We start from the raw sequence: 17,630 nt of genomic DNA, 5'->3' as shown, positions 1-17,630 counted from the left end.
ATGCCTGAGTAGTACCCTGTTTCCCCGAATATAAGACATCCCCTAAAAATAAGACATAGCAGAGGTTTTGCTGAAGTGCGAAATATAAGGCATCCCCCGAAAGTTAGACGTAGCAAAGTTTTTGTTTGGAAGCATGCCCGACGAACAGAACACAGAAAAATAAGACATCCCCTGAAAATAAGACATAGCGCATCTTTGGGAGCAAAAATTAATATAAGACACTGTCTTATATTCGGGGAAACACGGTATCATCTGCAGAAGGTGGAACATGCCAGGGCGGGCAGGTTGGACATCTCAAGTAGAGAAGCAAGCCTTTATTGGCATAGACAGCAGTTCAACAATAATAAAACAGATTAAAAAGCATATACAATACAGGATATACATGTTAGGACGAAGGAAATCTACTGGCATTTAGTAATTTCCAGGAGAAAGTCTGCCACTATCATACAGAGAGAAGGATCAGGGTTGTCCAACAAGTAGTGTAATCTAAATAAATCGGGGAGATGTAAAGGAGTGAGATTCACATACTTGGATCTGATTTCCTTGAATCTGAGACAGTGAAGTAATTGGTGGGCCAGAGATTCAACTGAGCCATCGTTACATGGGCACAATCTTTTAGCCTTTCCTTGCTTATTAAATCTGCCATGTAACAAGGCAGAAGGCATAACATTAAACCTGGCGAGCATTATGGCTCTCCTTTGAACATCTCAAGTAAAGGTCTTCACCATGGGACGCTCCGCTCCGGAAGCCTCTGCCAGGATTGTTTTCAAGTTGGCTGTATCTTCCTTTCCATCCCAAACCCTTTGTCCCCTTTCAGCCGCTGGGATTTGATGGGGAGAGGTTTTCACAGCAGCTGCTGGGTAGCTGGTCTTCTGTGGGGCGTTTTGGATGGAAGGGATCGAAGGCAAGTGTTGATGCTTTGTTCTGATGGGACAGTGTGGACGGCCCAAAAGCTTCTGGCTTTGTGGAATTGCTTCTTCTCCGAGGAGGAAAAACTTCCTAGCAGACTGAGCAAAGGAGCCTTCAGAGGCCTGTTATATTCTTGCTGGGCAGGTCTGTTTTGGGGAGGGCCAGGAACTTGAACCACTTCTGCATGGTGGGGTTGATGTGTCTTGACATGAGAAGTGTGGCTCAGGAAGCGGCAGCCGCTCCCCAGCCAGTGTGGCAATAGGTGAAAGGGCACTCCTGGCTCCAGCAGCCACGCTTCACCAGAGTTCCTGCAGCTCAGACAGCGTGAGGTCTGTGGTCTGTCAGATCTTTCTGAGCTGGCTTGAAACTGTTCTCAGGGTTTTGAGCACGTGCAGGGACGGGTTTTGCTGACAGGCGTAGCTTTTCTCAGCTGTTCGGCGGTCCGTGCTGATCCCGGCAGCCTCAGAACAGTAGCTCGGCTGTGTTGTTGACGCTCTGCATGAAGCCAAGTGGAGAAGATGTGGGGGAGACTGAAGTCGAGAAGGTCCGAGTTGGTGGTCTGTTGTCGGAAGTGTTGGGAGTTTGCCGCGCAGAGAAGCGGCTCACACACGGATGAAAAGGGCAAAGATAAATGTTTTGTTAGGAAGCACAGTTAAGGTAGGAAAGAGGGAAGAATAGCATGCTGTGTCTTGCTAGGTAGAAGAGTCTCTTTGTTAACTTCCTAGAAGAAGCAGGATATTAGACTTGAGATATCAGTCTAAGGCAGTGGTGGCGAACCTATGGCATGCGTGCCAGAGGTGGCACTCAGAGCCCTCTTTGTGGGCACGCGTGCCGTTGCCCCAGTTTGGGCACTCAACAGTAGCATAGCGCCAAGGGGGCGAGGGTTGCGCAATGCACAGGGCATGCGCCCCTGTGGGGGCATGGCAAAGGCATTCCTGGGGCGTGGCAACGGTGTTTCAGGGCAGGGGTGGATAGGGGCAGGGCAGGGGTGCGGGGCGCACGCGTGCCCCAGGTGTAGTTTCCCCTTGCTCCACCCCTGGCACTCAGTCTCTAAAAGATTTGCCATCACTGGTCTAAGGACAGACAAGAGAGGACACAAGAGGACGGAGGGGTCACTAACTTTACAGTCCTCTCTAGCTGACTGCTTGCCTGCCTTCCACTCAGTTCCCTTGCACATTAGACATTGCTACATCCAACAGGAAGGCCCAGTTTGTATGGTTTTGGGAAGGGAGGGGAGAGAGGGGGGAAATCAGGAAAAGGGACCTGGAAGGGACTTTGGCAGGAAGAATCAGGAGGTGTGCCAGGAAATGGGCTTGACCGTACCACGGCGTGAGGGCAGATTCCATTCCTACGTTGCTCTTAGGGAGGAGAAGCTGTGAAGGAGTAATATCATGCAGGTTCCGCTTCATTCATAAATGAAGTTGGGGTGTAGAGGAGGTGGGGGCATTCTCAGAAAAGCCCCTGCCCCACTTCTTATGGATCTTGATGTGGGTAGATTCACAATCTAAACCTCACTTTCCTGTGGTTGTGTCCATCTTCTAGGACAGGGGTCTGCAACCTGTGGCTCTCCAGAGGTTCATGGACTACAATTCCCATCAGCCACCGACAGCATGGCCCACTGGAGAGCCACAGGTTGCAGACCCCTGTTCTGGGGACCCCTTCTGGTCAGTTTCTCCAATTAACCTCCTGGACATCTTCCCATTTTTAGACTCTGTGTCCTTTTTTTCTTCCAAGTGTTCATTCCATAGGCGTTTGTTTGTCGCTGTCTCACCAAGCTCTGAAGAAAGTGGGAAAGCAGAACAGTTTTATGTATTGTCGAAGGCTTTCATGGCCAGAATCACCGAGGTGTTGTGGTTTTCCTGGGCTGTACGGCCGTGTTCCAGTAGCATTTCCTCCTGACGTTTTGCCTGCATCTGTGCCAGCCACAGATGCAGGCGAAACGTCAGGAGGAAGTGCTACTGGAACACGGCCGTACAGCCCGGAAAAACCACAACACCCCAGAACAGTTTTTCTCCTGGATAGGTGAATTTCCTCCTCACTTGTTGCACATAGAAATCCCCCCAGATTTCAATACTACACATTGGTTGTGGTGGTGGTGGAAGGCCTCCCCCTGTTCATCTTGTGGACCAGAGTTTGAACGTCAATTCTTCTTTTCTCTGCCTTCTGGTCCAAACTATGGGCTCAACTCCCACAAGTGTCTCCAGCCCATCCTGCTCCCTCCCACACCTGTCTCTGCTGGGTCAGAGAAAGACTTTCCATGGGCTGCTGCATGGACCCAAAGCCAGGTGTGACGTTGGCCAAATATCACCTTGTGGTGTCTCTGGTCCCCCAGGAGACCTCTCCCGAATTTCCACTGGATTGTCAAGGAGAGAAGCCTGGAAAGAATAGCCACACTCACAAAATTGACTGCACGAGATTGCCTTTGGAACAGAAAAGCTCTGCCACGGGACAGGGGTGGTGAATTCTCATTCCTAAGCCACTCACATAGTGGTTTGAATGACCTGCGTGTCCCAGATCTCTCCAATGACCTGCATCCAGAAATGTGTACATAGAGGAGAAGATCTGGTCCTCACAACTGGAACATGTCCTCTCCTGGGCCGGTGGGTGTCTCCAGGTGCTATAAGACCTTTCCAAGGTGCCGCTGGCTGCATTTCTCTTCTGACTTCCTCCACCCTGGTAGCAAGTAAAGGCGAAGTTCTCCTCCTTGCTGACTTTGGGGGGGGGGGGGTTATATTTTCTTAATTTTCCTCGTGTTTTTTTAAAAGTTGCATAGGTGCCAACATCTGCCAGGCATAACGATTCGAGTTTTGGTTTGCTTTTAACTGGACGTCACGACGACACGGGCTGCTAGAGTTTGCCTCTAGAAACTGTCAAGGCCTCGCAGCCTCCGGTCAGTGAATCTCATGTTATTTATACCAAGAGCACATTAGGACGCGCACACTCCGCTCGGGCGTTTGTAGACTTTGGACATGTCATGACCACAAAGTTTTATTTTAAAAAAGATTAATGTTATTGAAGCATTCGATGCAAGTCTGCATAATATTTCTAATAAATGCCTTTTATTTCTGAGGCTGCCTGATTGTGGTCTGTACTCTTCATCTTCATCTAGGACAGGGGTCTGCAACCTGTGGCTCTCCAGATGTTCATGGACTACAATTCCCATCAGGCTGATGGGATTTGTAGTCCATGAACGTCTGGAGAGCCTCAGGTCGCAGACCCCTGATCTAGGATTGCCCATCTGAAGGTGGTGGCTGCACATCTCCTGGTACAGGGGCTGATAGGAATTGTAGTCCATGCCAGCAGGGGCTGGTGGGGATTGTAGTCCATGAACATCTGGAGTGTTACAGGTTGCAGACCCCTGATCTAGGATTGCCCATCTGAAAGTGGTGGCTGCACATCTCCTGGTACATGGGCTGATGGGAATTGTAGTCCATGTCAGCAGGGGCTGATGGAAATTGTAGTCCATGAACATCTGGAGAGCCACAAGCTGCAGACCCCTGATCTAGGATTGCCTATCTGAAGGTGGTGACTGCACATCTCCTGGTACAGGGGCTGATGGGAATTGTAGTCCATGCCAGCAGTGGGCTGATGGGAATTGTAGTCCATGAACACCTGAAGCGCCAAAGTTGGACACTTCTGTCCTAGTATTACAACTGATCACTGGGAGAAAATGGCTGCTTTGGAAAGTGGACTCTGTGATAATATACACCATTGAAATATCACCCTCCTTCCCAACAGCCTCCCTCAGTCTTCACCCACAAAACCTCCACATATTTCCCAATTCAGAGCAGGCAAGCCTGCTTCCATCCTGTCACTCACAAGGCATAAAAGGGAAGGGTCAAAGACCCCACAAGTCTCTATTCTTGGCTTTTTGGCTCAGAACCCATTGCTAACCTGAACTTCCAGCATTGGACCCGCTCCACAATATTTTACTATTCTCCCTCCATTTTCCTCCTTTGTCTCTCCTCTTAGCCCAGGGGTAGGGAACCTGCGGCTCTCCAGATGTTCAGGAACTACAATTCCCATCAGCCCCTACCAGCATGGCCAATTGGCCATGCTGATAGAGGCTGATGGGAATAGTAGTTCCTGAACATCTGGAGAGCTGCAGGTTCCCTACCCCTGTCTTAGCCTTTCCTGCTTGTCTTTCTCCCCTTCGTTTTTCTCTCTCTGAGCCGATTCGCCCACGCTGGTGATTTTTTCCTCATGCTGTGGACACTCTTCATTTTTTGGCCGTCGGTCCACAAGCTCTGGAATTGGTTTGGGCGCAGCTCGTCCACACAACTGGTTTCCCTCTGCAGTTTCACAGTTGTGGAGTCGAAATTATTTTTCTTTCCGCATGTGGCTTCGATATTGAAAATTCTCAAGGGAGGGTGAGAGGTCATTGGTAGCAGAACAACACATACACATATTTTTTTTAAAAAAAAGACACTAAAATATCAATATGTTACTCGAATGTTGTAACAATAGACTTGTTCTCTAAATTCCCAGCCGTCATTTTTTAAAAGCAAGCCTCTAGTTTCCTGCACAGAGATGCGTCTATTTCTTTATACCTCCATGAGGAAAGGGGATAGAGACTTGCTTTGTTGTTCTTTTTTTAATGAAAGCTGGGAATTTAGAGAACTGGCTAAGCTTGTTGTTACAATCTTCTAGCAACATAACCGGGAAATTGCTCAGACTGAGCTTTGCTCAAAGCAAGTGAGAGTCTTCCTGCCTGGGAATACCCAGAGGGAGAAGCAAGCTTTGCCAGTTGGAGATCATGGTTGGTGCCAAAATCGCGCTGGGAAGGGTTCAATCCCTTTTCTGCCACAGTGCTCAGTAAGTGAGCCTGCACCGGTCACTCTCTCTTGCCTTGACCTACCTCTCAGGGTTGTCGTTTGTTTATTTATCTGTATTATTCATAGTTCACCTTTTCTTGCAGGGAAGGCGGATTACATAGTCAGTACAATCAACAAGATGTGAGGGACGGAGGCTACCTGATTTTTGCAGGAACAGATCTGTTTGATGTGAGTCTAGCGCCTTAGAGACCGACTAGTTTTCGGGGAGTCCGCTTTCAAGAGTCAGAACTCCCTTTGCTCAGTAGGTGAGCGAACCAGTCACTTTCTCTTGCCCTGTCCTGGTCTACCTCACAGGGTTGTTTATTTATCTGCATTATTAATAATCCACCTTACTGGAAGACTCTCAAGAGCTTATGCATCAAAATGTTTGGTCTTCTGGTGGACTCAAACCTAACAGTTTTACTGGAAGCAAGCATAGCTACCTTCTAAAACGATCTTCGCAGAAAGAGGTGTTATTGTTCCCCAAAAATGTTTTCCCAAGCAGACCAATATGGGTGGGTGGGTGTGTGCGTGTGTGCGCTCAGTGGCAACATTTCCTCTACATTTGATTTCAATGTGGTAGTCAGCCCTGGAATATGCATTCATAACCAAAGTATATCTGGGCATTCACCTAGTGCAGGGGTCTGCAACCTGTGGCTCTCCAGATGTTCATGGACTACAATTCCCATCAGCCCCAATTGGCCACGCTGGCAGGGGCTGATGGGAATTGTAGTCCATGAACATCTGGAGAGCCACAGGTTGCAGACCCCTGACCTAGTGCTTCTTTATGCATGGTAGCTACAATCCAGCCCTGTTTCAGAGATGAGATGGGAAACGTTGCAGTGTTGAAGGCATCGCTCACGAGAACATTTCTCTCCCTCCCGCCTCCCTGCCAACCCCAGTGTCTGCAAATTCGCCATTGGGTACACAGCATCATTATTTAGTAGCCAGACAGGTCATTCTTGGAGAAGAATGTGCTGTCAAAATTCAACGGACTCTTCGTGACTCCATCTGCAGGCCGTTCTGGCAAGAGGCGAGCAGAATCTGGCGTTCTCCACGTAGCGACTGTCTTCCTTGGTACTTCCCCGTCCAAGTGCCGACCAAGGCCAACCCTGCTTGGCTTCCAAACCCTGATAAGCCGGGATATCCACAAGCCGGGATATCCACATAAGCCGGGATACCCGCTGGTCCAATTTTTCCCAGTTAAATGTACAAAGTTTTAATTTGTGCACCGGTTGCATCAAAGTACTGCAAAATTGGCACTGAAAAACGGTAAAAAAAAGAGGAAATGCCAGCCATGAAAATGAGTGAAATAAAATTAGCTTATGAAGACAATGTATTAAAACAAAAAATGATGCAGTTTTTTTACATCCCGACCGGACGGGAGGGAGGAAGAGGGGAGGTCGGGTTGCCAACACCAGCTTGGAAATTTCCTGAGATTTGGAGACAGTGCCCGGGAAGGTTGGAGACGGAGAAGAGAGCTCGGGGTAGAAATATTCAATTCAAGGAAGCAGTGATGCTGTCTAGGCAGAGGTAACCCATCAGTTGCTTCAGGGTGTAGAACACAGGTGTCAAACTTGCGGCCAGATGAAAAGCAGATATTTTACCACTGGTACCCCCAACCCCTTCCACTGCACACACAATCCTGTTCTTTGCTTCCTCCGTTGCCAAACTCTGAGATATGCTGTACTTGCATGGGAAGGCTCTGGTTTTATTTTTCTCTCTCTCCCCCTCTCACCAGCTCTGTCGCCTTTTGGAACATGCCCAGCCCTCCACCAGCTAGGATTGCAGGATTGGTCGCCAACAAATGTCTCTTTTACTGTATAGAGTTCAAAGATGTACTCTTCCACCCATAGTTTTGGGGGCAGCGGTGGCGTAGTGGTTAAGAGCCGGTGCACTCTAATCTGGAGGATCCGGGTTTGATTCCCCGCTCTGCCGTTTGAGCTGTGGAGACTTTATCCGGGGAATTCAGATTAGCCTGTGCACTTCAACACACGCCAGCTGGGCAACCTTGGGCTAGTCACAGTTCTTTGGAGCTTTCTCAGCCCCACCTACCTCACAGGGTGTTTGTTGGGAGGGGGGAGGGGAAAGGAGTTTGTAAGCCCCTTTGAGTCTCCTTACAGGAGAGAAAGGGGGGATATAAATCCAATTCTTCTTCTTCTTGCGTGAGACTCAGAAGGGTGTCAAACTCGCGGCCCTCCGGATGTTATGGACTACAGGGGATGATGGGAACTGTAGTCCATAACATCTGGAGGGCCACGAGTTTGACACCTATGGTGTAGAAAGACCCGGGGTGGGGTGGGGGGTGGGGAGATAGATAGAGAAATCTGAGGAATGATTAAGTGACTCAGCATTTTTCACCTGTTCGGACAGGTTGGGTTCCAATCCACGATGTGCTAGATGGCTCGGAAGCCAGAATGTCTTGGCAGGAGTTGTCGTTTACCTAAATTGCTGGTTTGCCTGTTCTGGCCAGACCTGCACGCAAAGCGGGGAGCGGTCACAATTCAATGGCATTCTTCTGGGTGCTGGAAAAACGCATCGTGGCCTATAGGGTGTGGTCCCGGGAAGGTATTTTTCTGCCTCGTGGAGAAGAACTCTCAGATCTTTGCACCTGATGGTAACCCCGCTGCTGCTGCAGGTTTGGCTTCTGTTCTGACCTCTGACCTTCAACAGTTGAAGCACGCTCCCTGGCCTTTACCATAAAGCAGATAGGGCTGTTCACATGTCACCAGAAGGGGAGGTTCTTGTGAGCCCAAAGTGTGTACTAGACATGAGGGTATCTGTTGCAACTCTACATAACTTTGCACATCTTCGCAGTCGCCTTCCAATGGGATATGCAGTTCTGTGGCATTGGATGTAATTGGCATGCCATTGTTCTTGGCACAGAGGCGAAGAGAAATTGTCTGTTGCTTCCCTGCACGGATCACTGGTCCTGATTCCTTCCAGTCAGACTCTACTAGGAGTAGAGGTGTAATTTTGCTTAATTTCTGTAATGGCTGTAAGAACAGTATCTGCCTCCCCCACGGCCCCAAGCTTACCTGTAATCAGTGGAGGCTGCCTGTTGCACCCCTGTCCGATAGCTATGTGTCTGTGTGTGAGGGAGGGGTTCTCAAAATCTCCACAGCATCATGTGCTTTGAGACAACCAAACTGTTTGCAAGCGCAGCTCACCACGACCACCAAAACTCACACCCAGCCTTGTCGTTCCTAGGCCGATGGCCTGTTTACATGTCTGTTTGGTGCTTGGTGGTGAATCTGTTAATACGCCACCTTGGCTGATCGATGTGAAATACCTCCACTTTTTGCTCCTGCCAGGTGGGGCATCTTCTTGAGTCAGCCAGTCTGCCTTCATAGTCTGTTGTGGGTTTGTTTTTCAGACGAAGAAGAGAAGAAGAGTTTGGATTTATATCTCCCCTTTCTCCCCACCTACCTCACAGGGTGTTTGTTGTGAGGGGGGAAGGGCAAGGAGATTGTAAGCCCCTTTGAGTCTCCTGCAGGAGAGAAAGGGGGGATATAAATCCAAACTCCTCCTCCTCCTCCTCCTCCTCCTCCTCCTCCTCTTCTTCTTCTTCTTCTTCTTCTTCTTCTTCTTCTTCTTCTTCTTCTTCTTCTTCTTCTTAAGGAGGCTCAAAGTGGCTTACAATCTCCTTTCCTTTCCCCCCACCCCCACAACAAACACCCTGTGAGGTGGGTGGGGCTGAGAGAACGCCAAAGATCTGTGACTAGCCCAGCCCAAGGTCACCCAGCTGGCATGTGTTGGAGTGTGCAAGCTAATCTAGTTCACCAGATAAGCCGCCACAGCTCAAGTGGCAGAGCAGGTTAGAACGCACCTGCTCTTAACCACTGCACCACACCGATGATGCGCAAATGGAAGAGGTACAGAAGAACTTGCAGGCCCTGTTTGGGTGGTGTGTATGTGGTTTTTTTTAGAGTCCTAAAAATAGATGGCAGCACCTAAAGTGGTGTAACCTTCTGGCATCTGCTTGACCCCGAGGACACTGCTGGCCATCCAAGGCTGGCTGTTGGAGGAGCTCCCCCCCCCCCCCCCCCCGGCCTTGTCTGACAGGCTGGAATGCAATTGACTTTGAAAGCACAGCTCTTCCCATGCCTGTAAAGCACAGGTGTCAAACTTGCGGCCCTCCAGATGTTATGGACTACAGTTCTCATCATCCCCTGCCAGCATGCTGGCAGGGGATGATGGGAACTGTAGTCCATAACATCTGGAGGGCCGCAAGTTTGACACCTGTGCTGTAAAGGATGGGCCAGTGTGGGAGACAGAACAGAGGTCTGTCCAAATTAAGTGGGCGTATTGCAGCCGAAATCATTGGGAGAAAAGGGCTCTTGAGCAGAATTCTTGAGGAGAGAAACACAAAGAGAGCGCAGCTGAAGGTACAATCACTCTCTGTCACCTGCCTCTGCAACAGAGGTAGACTGCCTCTGGACACAGCGGTTCAATTCAAACCTTTCATGGCCAACGGCACTTAGCAGACACAAGGATGGGTTTGCAGGATCAGACCAAGATTTTCTAATCTGGAGAACCAGGTTTGATTCCCCACTCCTCCACCTGAGTGGCAGAGGCTTATCTGGTGAACCAGATGTGTCTCCACACGCCTACATTCTTGCTGGCTGACCTTGGGCTAGTCACAGTTCTCTGAGAACTCTCTCAGCACAAGGTGTCTATTGTGGGAAGAGGAAGGGAAAGGTACTTGTACCCTGAGTCTACTTACAGGAGAGAAAGGTGGAGCATGAATCCAAAATCCTCCTCCTCCTCCTTCTTCTTCCAGCATCCTAACAGTGGCCGCATAAATATCAGCCTCCTGGTTTGTCAAAGGCAGAGTTCTCTTCTCCATTCTTAGATGGAGGCCTTCTATGTTGTCTGTTATTTGAACCTTTTAATAGGAGACGCTGCTGGGAAACGGAACATAGGCCTTGGGGCATGAAAAGCAGATATTCCACCACTGGTACCCCTTCCGCTGCACACACAATCCTGTTCTTTGCTTCCTCCGTTGCCAAACTTGGAGATATACTGTATTTGCATGGGAAGGCTCTGGTTTTATTTTTCTCTCTCTCCCACTCTCACCAGCTCTGTCGCCTTTTGGAACATGCCCAGCCCTCCACCAGCTAGGATTGCCAGGATTGGTCGCCAACAAATGTCTCTTTTACTGCATAGAGTTCAAAGGTATACTCCACCACCCATAGTTTTGGGAGTAGCGGTGGCGTAGTGGTTAAGAGCCGGTGCACTCTAATCTGGAGGATGCGGGTTTGATTCCCCGCTCTGCCGCTTGAGCTGTGGAGGCTTTATCTGGGGAATTCAGATCAGCCTGTGCACTCCCACACATGCCAGCTGGGTGCCCTTGGGCTAGTCACAGTCACAGGAGCTCTCTCAGCCCCACCTACCTCACAGGGTGTTTGTTGTGAGGGGTGAAGGGAAAGGAGTTTGCAAGCCCTTTTGAGTCTCTTACAGGAGAGAAAGGGGGGATATAAATCCAATTCTTATTCTTCTTCTTGCGTGAGACTCAGAAGGGCCCATTTAGGTTTTTGGGGGCCATTTGTTCTCCTGTCCAAGAAGGGAAAAATCTCTCACCGCTGCCACCCAACCATTGTTAACATTAGCGCATCATTGTTGACATCATTGTTGAGAGAAAGGGGGGGATATAAATCCAACCCCTCTTCTTTTCTTCTTCAATTTGAAAAAGAACAAGTTTTGACCTCAGGAGCAAACTATACACTAAATGTTGCTGTGCATGTTCTGTAAATACAGGAAAACCACACTGGTGAGAATAGGTTTGTTTCAGGGCAAGGCAGGATGCTGAAGCAGCAACTGTGACCCAGAAACACCCGTGGGAGAGAAGAAAACCCCCTCTCCTTCGATGGGTAACCATCCTGGGTTGCTGCCTGATACAAACTGCAAGTCATCTCAACTTAATCTGCCTAAATTTGCATTTCAGAGCAAAGAGTCCAGTGGCCAGTGGTTCCAATTTTGGATGGAATAGTCAAAGGCCCTTTTACAAGGCAAGGTGCATTACCTCTGCAGGGACACAGGGGGTCCTGGAAGCATCCCAGGAGTACGCCAAGCCTAGCCCAGAAGCACTGACAGGTATAAGCTCACCTACCCTACAATACCAGGTTGTTGTTAAGGACAGAACAGAGAATGAATCGTGTCTGCCATCCTGAGCTCCTTGGAGGAAGGGTAGGATAAAGTAAAGGTAAAGTTTCCCCTTCAGTCGTGTTCGACCCTGGGGTACCACCGCAAGCAGTGATTTCATAAGCGAGCCTCTTTTGTGGGGTAGTTTGCCATTGCTTTCCCCAGCTATTCTTTACCCCCTAGCTAGGAGCTAGGTACTCATTTACCGACCAAGAAATGGATGGATTTACCGACCAAGAAATGGCAGATTTAATAAGCAAGAAAAGGCTAAAAGATTGTGCCCATGTAATGATGGCTCAGTTGAATCTCTGGCCCACCAGTTAATACACTATCTCAGATTCAAGGAAATCAGATCCAAGCATGTGAATCTTACTCCTTTACATTTACCCCATCTCCCCGATTTTATTAGATTACACTACTTGTTGGACAATCCTGATCCTTCTCTCTGTATGATAGTGGCAGACTTTCTCCTGGAAATTACTAAACGCCAGTAGATTTCCTTCGACCTAACATTTATTTCCTGTGTTGTATATACTTTTTAATCCGTTTTTTATTATTGTTGTACTGTTGTCTATGCCAATAAAGGCTTGCTTCTTCAAAATGGATGGATGGCTGAGTTGACCATGAGCCAGCAGCCAGGATATCCGACCCACAGGGGGCTCGAACTCCTGACCGTGTGAGTGGCAGTGCAAGCACTTAACCACTACACCACACGGCTCCCTAAGGGTAGGATAAATGTATGATAAATACAAAGCACCCCATTAGCTGCAAAGATTGCTGTAACCCTTTGTCTTCAGAAGAAAGCCTCCCCTTCCTTGCTGGTTTCTGTAGACTTGCTCCAAAATGTGTGTAGGATTACAAACCACCAAGAAAGCTTCAAAAGATCTAGGGCAGCGGTGGCGAACCTTTGGCACTCCAGATGTTATGGACTACAATTCCCATCAGCCCCTCCCAGCATGGCCAATTGGCCTAGCTGGCAGGGGCTGATGGGAATTGTAGTCCATAACATCTGGAGTGCCAAAGGTTCGCCACCACGTATCTAGGGGATGACAGACCCACATCGAGAGAAACACATCAGGGCAGGTCCAGGAAGTGACAAACATGTGGCCGGGGGGGGGGGGGGCAGATCCAGCTCTTTCAGAGGCTTTATCAGGTCCATGATCTGTCCTACTGAGCTTGCCATCCAAGCTCACCAACACCCACCCCCTCCGTGCCAATCTGGGCTGGTGAGCCCACTGTGGGCTCACTAGCTGAGGCAGACACGTCCCCCCCCAGGGCCCAGCCCAACCAAGTCACATTGATGTCATAACTAGCCCTCGTTCACAAATTAGCTTGACACCTCTGCTCTAACCACTACACCACGCTGGTTAGTCCCCAGCTTCCTTTCACAAGGTTTGGGGAAAGCCAGCTGAGGCACAGAGGCCAAGCCTTTGCACAGCAAAACTGCAACCTGGCTCTTCTCCACGCTCTTCCAGCAGATCTCTGAGCACGTAGAGAGCCTTCACCTGTGACTAAGTAAAGAACCTCAATCAAACTCCTAGGATGAGGACTTTGAGGGCAAAGAGATGTGCCAACTTGTGTCTCTTGAGAAGCCAAGCCCTGGTCTCTCCATGCCTATGCTAGCTCTTTGTGGCTGAAGGAGTACGAGAGGAATCGCACACCTCCAGGAAGGGGTAGGGATATTACCTCTACAGCTGCTCAGGGTTGGTGGGAGTGGGGAGCCACTCCTTTGAGGCCCTGCTCAGGAACATTTTTACAGGCCTCCTTCACATCCTGTTTTCCTCCCCATAGAACCTAAAGCTGTTGGCCCACCCCACACATATACTAACACACTGGAGCATACATGTCAAACTTGCGGCCCTCCCGATGTTATGGACTACAGTTCCCATCATCCCCTGCCAGCATCACGCTGGCAGGGGATTATGGGAACTGTAGTCCATAACATCGGGAGGGCCGCGAGTTTGACACCTGTGCACCGGAGGGTTGTTAAGGCTTTGGGAATACCAGCCTCCCCCCCTTCTTACAGCAGATCTGTAGCTCTTGCTGAGTTACAACCAGTGGCATATTTGCCTGGGGGACATGGGGTTCCCCTTGTCCCCAGGCGCAGCCATTTCAGTCACGTGGGGAGGAGGCGCCAAAACATCCCCCCACGGACTGAACCATTCAAACCCCTCATTCAAGCAAACTGCAAGTCTGTACTTACATTGGCTGCCTGGTCTCAGCCCCCGCCCTCCCAGTAAACGGACCTAATCTGCTGCTTCTGAGTTTGAGGTTTGCAGGTGGCACAGATAAACTGTGAAGGGGACTGCTCTGCTTCTCATCGGCCCCCTTAACTGCCTTTGCAAAGAGGGCTTTAATCTTCAACCCTTTGGCCTGCTGTTAGAACCGGCTGTCTGAGCGAGGACGCATTCCTCGCTCAGTATGTGTAACCCCAGCAGAAGGAAGTCTTCTGCAGGTAAGAAACACTTTATTCTCTCTTGGGACTGGCCGTGGATTGCAACAGCGCACCTGGGTAGCTAAATGTTGACGGGTTTTCTTTCTTGGGGAGCTGCCTGACTGGCTGTTCTGCAGGGCTGTTTTTGAGAATATTTAAAATACTTGCAATGCGCCTTAAATTTGCAACCTGTGGCTCACCTCGCCGGGTCCTCACCTGACTCGAGTTAGAAACACAAAGCCCAATAAAATGTGACATATTTTTTTGGCCAATTTCAACTTGGAACTCTTTTCAAGTTGCAGATTGCCTGCAACAGCCATAATTGGTTGGACTGAAATAGTAACTCATTTGGAGCAACTACGATGGGGGGTGGGGGGATGGGGGGTGCTAGTCATAATATTTATTTCTTGCTGCATGGCACCATGGGTCAGCAGCTAGGGTCAGGAGAGCTAAGACAGCAACTCACCAAGAACAGGACAAAGGGGATGTATTCTGCTCCTCTGCACCCGTGCCATAGGTTCGCCACCACTGGGCTAGAGACTTTTTAAAACAGCGTCATGATGTTCTGGCGATCTCACAAAGCTCTCCAGTGGTGGTGGGAAGGAATGGTGACTGAGGCTCCAATAGGAATGGGGAAACTTAAGCGTGTACACTCCGGTGTTCCTGCATGCCCCTGCGTTGATGGCGGCAACAAATTGCAGAGAATTATCTCTCTGTAGAAGCAGCCAACGCTTGGCCTCGTCAAACTTGCTCTAAATTGCAGCTCGGAAGATTCTCACCGGAGTCTCCCTTTGACCTGCACTTTTGAGTCTATTGCTGGAAGTCCAGGGAGTTCTGGATTGGGAGAGGGTCAGGATGAAGAGAAAACAGAATTTTACAAGCCTGTTGGGGAACTCTGTCTGCAACGTGGTTTCCTTAACCGAAACTACTGCACATGATGAAAACATCTTGAGTGACTGCAAACATGAACTCCCTGTTTACTGGAATTGTTTCCTTACGTCTTGTGAAAAGGCAATGTGGATTTATATTTATTTCATCTTTATTGTCTCATAGCTGTTGCATGTTTATATTAAAAATATTTTTTAAAGATATTGAGGAACTTTCTTAGATCAAGCCTTTTGACAGATGTGTACTATGAACTGTACACAAAGCCCAGTCTTTGGCTGTAGCCATGACAGATGAAAAACATTACATGTTTATATCCCCTTACTAATTATTAAAGGCAATTTGTCGACATTCTAATCCAGTTCATTAATCATCCTAATAGTTCCACCCCCTCCCACTTTTCCTGAAAGCGTTTTTTGTTACTATTTTAACAACCTTCAGGTATAAAACAACACTGAGATTAGACTATTTGTTTCAGGGAGGGGGTTCAAATTCAGAATTTTGATCATCTGCAATTTTGGGAACGAGTCACCAAGTATAAAAATTAAACTTACAGAAGATCTGCCTTCTTGGGTGTTAGCATTCTGCATCCAGTAGAGGCCAGGCAGAGATGCCTTTGACAGCCAGTGTAGTGTAGTGGTTAAGCTATTGCACAGGTGTCAAACTCGCGGCCCTCCAGATGTTATGGACTACAGTTCCCATCATCCCCTGCCAGCATCATGCTGGCAGGGGATGATGGGAACTGTAGTCCATAACATTTGGAGGGCTGCGAGTTTGACACCTATGATTACTAGGAACTGGGAAACCTAGGTTCAAATCCCTACTCTGCCATGGAAACTTGCTTGCTTGCCAGTCACACGTTCTCCGCCTATTCGGATAGGTTGTCTCCAACGAGCGTGATGGGGACAGGTAATGGCAAACTGCCCCCCTGAATATCTCTTGCCTTGAAAACCCCACCACAGACTGCAATGTCAGATGTGACTTGATGGCAAAAAAACAGATATGCATCTAGGAACAGAATAAAGACAATTGGCACTTGGGTAGATTGTTGCTGAACATGGAGGTTTTATTTAGCCAATTTATGGTTAATAATGTCTTGAAAGATCTCCATGCTGAAGTTATTTATCCTTTAAAAAACCTTCCTTCCTTCCTTCCTTCCTTCCTTCCTTCCTTCCTTCCTTCCTTCCTTCCTTCCTTCCTTCCTTCCTTCCTTCCTTCCTTCCTTCCTTCCTTCCTTCCTTCCTTCCTTCCTTCCTTCCTTCCTTCCTTCCTTCCTTCCTTCCTTCCTTCCTTCCTTCCTTCCTTCCTTCCTTCCTTCCTTCCTTCCTTCCTTCCTTCCTTCCTTCTGTTTACAGTGCAATCCACTATCTAAAACCAGCACAGCCTATAAACTCTGCACAGGAATCTCATATGGGTATCATAAAACACATACCAGCATGAAACCGATAGCAGCAACTTTTCCACTCTTTCAGATAAAAGCTTTCGGAGAGGGAGAGATAGAAAGCTGTTCTTTCTTTCTGAAAAACCGTGTTGACATATCATCCTCCTGCTTCATGCAATTCCCACACCCAGTGCCATCTAGAGCAGAGTTACACCCTTCTAAGTCCACTGAACTCAAGGAACTAAGAAGGGTGTAACTCTTTTAGGATGGGTCAGTCAGTCACTTCGATTCCCACTCCCATTTATTCTACTCCTTCTAACACTTCTTCCCCTTTACCACCAAATCTCTTTTTTTCAGTCCACAGATAAGTATGTGTTGTTTATTTCCAACTATTTCACCACAAGGGGGGTTGCATGGAGAAAATCTGAGCTTGGGCAGTATCCGTCCTGACATACCCCAAAGGCTGCTTTGAGGAGCTAAGCTATCTCACGGGTGCCTACAAATATAGCTTTGCTGTTGCTTCATTACAGTGAAAGATTATCTAGAGTGGGATTGTTAAACTGGGGTCCATAGATTGGGGGGGGGGGGTGTTATATCTTTATTTTCATTGTCTGCAATTTAGCATTTCCTTCAATTATGTAGGCAACAAACCACAGTAATATTAGTGGTACTTAGCAGAATATCTTACTATATCCCAATTACAATAAGTATTTTGATCATGGCATTTCAATATAATTGGTTTTCTTTTGTAGTCCTGTGTGTTTTATTTTCTGCATTTAAAAAGAGTATTCTAAGAAGAGGTTCATCGGCTTCATGGAACTGCCAAAAGAGTCAATGGCACGAAAAAGGGGGTTAAAACCCCCTGCTCTGTCTAGAGTGATTTTCAAGGTGACCCCCTAGCCTGACACTCTCGGTATAGAAGCCCACGGGGGATGTTTGATTACCTTAAAAAGAAAAAAAAGATCCTTGCAGGATGAGTAACGTTCAAGTCATTCCCAAAACAAACAGCCTTAACACGTCCCGGCATGCCATTTCAAGGGCATCTATTTGTACTTCATTTCAA

At 48.3% G+C, this 17,630-nt stretch overlaps 1 protein-coding gene across 1 annotated transcript in view; it reads left to right on the top strand.

Moving 5' to 3' along the window:
- The window catches only part of SPECC1 (sperm antigen with calponin homology and coiled-coil domains 1), a 77,171-nt gene extending 73,193 nt beyond the window's left edge, over positions 1 to 3,978 (top strand). Inside the window, exon 9 of the mRNA XM_048519389.1 lies at positions 2,542 to 3,978. The gene's annotated coding sequence lies outside the window, so the exon portion shown is untranslated. The remainder of the gene's footprint in view (positions 1 to 2,541) is intronic.
- Positions 3,979 to 17,630: the final 13,652 nt, after the last annotated feature.

This window comes from Sphaerodactylus townsendi, linkage group LG16, assembly GCF_021028975.2.
Source record: "Sphaerodactylus townsendi isolate TG3544 linkage group LG16, MPM_Stown_v2.3, whole genome shotgun sequence".
Lineage (NCBI taxonomy): Eukaryota > Metazoa > Chordata > Lepidosauria > Squamata > Sphaerodactylidae > Sphaerodactylus > Sphaerodactylus townsendi.
Note: the sequence above shows the minus strand (reverse complement) of the source record. Positions and strands in the feature narration are given on the sequence as shown.